The sequence below is a fragment of the Myotis davidii genome, unplaced genomic scaffold (assembly GCF_000327345.1).
Source record: "Myotis davidii unplaced genomic scaffold, ASM32734v1 scaffold826, whole genome shotgun sequence".
Classification (NCBI taxonomy): Eukaryota; Metazoa; Chordata; class Mammalia; order Chiroptera; family Vespertilionidae; genus Myotis; species Myotis davidii.
In genome coordinates this window covers 727,057-730,675 of record NW_006297142.1, presented here as the reverse complement: position 1 = coordinate 730,675, position 3,619 = coordinate 727,057, and positions in this window count along the sequence as shown.

Genomic DNA, 3,619 nt, shown 5'->3' with positions numbered 1-3,619 from the left:
AGGGACCCTACCCATGCACGAATTTTGTGCACCAGGCCTCTAGCGTATATATATAATTTGGTCATTTAAAAATCTTCTTGGACCCTGGCTAGTGTGGTTCAGTTGGTTGAGAAGGTTGCCAGTTTGATTCCTGAGCTGGGTGTATGCCCAGGTTTGGGGCTCAATCCCTGGTGGGGAGTGTGCAGGAGGCAACCAACCGATATCCTGCTCTCACATCAATGTTTCTCTCTCTCCTTCTCCCCTCCTCTCTCTAAAAATCAATTAAAAATATTTTTAAATATCTTCTTGGTTCTCCTTGATAATCTCTTGTTGCTTACTCCTCTTAAATCCGTAAGGACCCGAATGCCCGAAGTCCCGCAGCATGCTAACCTCTTGTGTTTTGCTTCTGCTGGTTCTTACTCAGAGTGGCTAGCCCCCTTCTGCGCTGGCGCTTTCTGATGGTGAGCTCACTGATCCATATTAACCGATGGGAATCCTTCAGGCTTAAAGCTGGACCCTTTCCTCCAAGAGCATCTGCCTCTGCTTCTGCCAGGAGCCAGGGGCACGGCCGGCAGGGAGCACCTCAGCCCTCCTGAGGGCCCTGGCTCAGGGGAGCTGCCCAAGGCTCATCTCGCCCGCCTCCTCCTGGCTCACCTCTCAGCGTCACTCTCACTGTCTTTGGTGGGTTAGGAAGTGCTTTGGAGAACTTGGTAGACAGCAGAGCCTCGCGGAATCATGGCCTCTCTTTCCGGAATATTCTTTTTCTGTGGTTGCAAAGGTCCCCACGGCTCCAAGCCCACCACATCACTAGAAGCAGAAGTTCTCCAATCCATTCCACACACATCCCTGGAGCCATGGCAACGTCATTGTTTGACGAGTGAGTCTGACCATATTACGCTCCTGCTAAAGCCCTTCAGGGACGCCCCCTTGTCTTCCAGTATAAAGTTCGAGCAACTTACCTGGCGTCCAAGGCCCCCTGGGACCTAGGCCCTGATGCTCTTGCCAGACTCATCTCTCTCAATTGTCCCCCTTCCAATATTCTCTTGGGAAGAGGTCCCCGATCCCAAGTCTAGCTTAGGATTCCTGGAGGTCCTTCCCACCCTGTGCCTGTCACACGGTGTTGTAATTAGATGTCTGACTGCGCCCCCCCCCCAAACTGTATGCTTCAGGGGTGCAGGAACCCTGACTCACCCACCGCCATCCCCTCGGCACCTGGCACAAGTGCTCACCACATAGCTGCTGAATGAATGAATGAATGAATGAGCATGTGTATCGAGCCCCCGGCATTTCTTTTCTTATTGTTTTTGTGTGAATTATTTATATAGTAAAGATCTTAACACCGCCACTGGCTGGGAATATGGTCCCCAGGCTCTCCGCCTTTTAATGTTGGTTAATTTTTGGAGATGGGAGGAACACAGGGAAGTTTTAAATTCGAATGGAAGCGGTCCTATTGATTTTTCTCTCGAGAACTCTTCGATTGCTTCTAAGTTTAGAAAGTCTGTCCCTCTCTGGGTCCTTGATGAGTGTCCACGCGTGTCCTGCGCGCTGCTGTCAAGTTCATCTCCTCAGCCCAGGGCTCTCCTGCTCCGAGTCTGCTTGGAGCCTTTAGGACAAAGTCCACACTCGTTCACTTGACCCCTAAGCTTTTCATGCTCCGTCCCGAGCCCGCCCCCTAGCCTTTCCCTCACTGTCCCCAAGTCAGCTGGAGCTCCCCAGGCGACAGGTCTACTTCTCTCTCCTTGTGCCCTGCTCGCCCCACCTCCACGCCTTTGCTCCCGGCGTGCCCTCATAGGATGCCCAGCCTCCATGGCTTTCTTCTCTTTCTTCATTTCTTTTTTTTTAAATATATTTTATTGATTTTTTACAGAGAGGAAGGGAGAGGGATAGAGAGTTAGAAACATCGATGAGAGAGAAACATTGACCAGCTGCCTCCTGCACACTCCCTACTGGGGATGTGCCCACAACCAAGGTACATGCCCTTGACCGGAATCAAACCTGGGACCTTTCAGTCCACAGGCCAATGCTCTATCCACTGAGCCAAACCGGTTAGGGCTCTTTCTTCATTTCTATATATGTAAGTCGTGTTCTTCAAGCCCTCCTTTCTCCAAAGGGCCCCGCCTTCCTCTTCCTCCTGAAGAGCAGAGGCTGGAGGGGTCAGAACGTGAGCTTTGGAGCCAGACAAGCCTGGGTTAACATCCTAAACCCGTCGCTTGGTTTCTGTTGCCAAGTTCTTTAACCCTTCCAAGTCTCGGTCCCCTCATCTTTTTTTGTTTTTGTTTTTTTAAATATAGTTTTATTGATTTCAGAGAGGAAGGGAGAGGGAGAGGGAGACAGAAACATCAGTGATGAGAGAGAATCATTGGTCAGCTGCCTCCTGCACACCCCACACTGGGGATGGAGCCCACAACCCGGGCCTGTGCCCTGACTGGGAATCGAACCGTGACCTCCTGGTTCACAGGTTGACGCTCAACCACTGAGCCACGCCGGCCGGGCTCAGTTCCCTCACCTTTAATATGGAAACAGAAGGCAAAGAAGGACCACAGTGGGTGGTTTTGAGGGTGAACTGAGTCTGGTACCAAATGCCAGTAACCCAGCGTGGTCCCAGCCCCACCCCACGCTCTGCCGTGGGGAAGGCCGTCCCCAGGGGTCTGTGGCGGGGGCATGTCCGACCCTCCCTCTCCAGCCACATCTGCCCCCGGGGGCCTGGCCGGGTCTGGAATTCCACAGGAGCTGAGTTTTCTGCTTGGGAGCTGGGAGTGAGCCAACAGGTTCCACCGAGGGGTCCGGCCCAGGCCCGCGGCCACCCTGGTGGGACGCCCGCAGCCACTGGGCCCACAGGCCCCTCCTCTCTCCTTTCTGCATTGAGTGCTAAAGGTATTGTCGCTGGGAAACATTTCCGTCTGCCAAGGGGTCCACCGGCACCCCCTGCGCCTGACGATCGGCGCCCAGTTTTACACCCCCCAGCCTTGGGGAGTAGGGGGCTCCGGGAGGCCTGGTGGCGGTGGCGGAGAAGTGGGAGCTCGGCCACGCATCCTGGCTCTCAGGGCCTCCGCCCTCGTCCGAGCCAGTCAGTGCTGGCGGGGAGCCCAGGGTCTGTGTGTTCTCTCTGTGACCCCAGAGCACCGAGCACCGCACTTGAGCAGCGGTCATTTGGGGAAGAGCAGAGATGACGACAATTCACTGGCTGGGGGGTGGGTTGGGGTGGGGTGTCTGGGGCTGGGAGTCAGAGTGGGGACAGCCTGGACGGGAGAAGAGCTAGCTTATGATCAGGAGCCTGTACCCCAGCCCAGCTCTGCCCCCACCTGGGGAGAATGCCTGTCCCCTCTGCACCCCAGTTGCTCAATCTGTAAGAAAAAAAAGGGGGCGGGGGACATAGAACAATCCTTATCGTGGGAGCTTAATGTTTTCAAAGTGCTGTCCTGGGCCGGGCCCCTCGTGGAGCCCAGCCGTCCCTGGGGCCTGACCTCACCAGGGTGGCCCTATCGACCATCTGACACCATGCGGCTGCCTCCCCCTCTCCATCCTGTCCTGTCCTTCCTCCCGGGCCGGGGCCTGACTGAGCCGGAGGGCAGTGTCCTGGACAGGCTGGGGAAGGCAGTGTGTTGGACAGGCCGGGGAAGGCAGTGTGTTGGACAGGCCA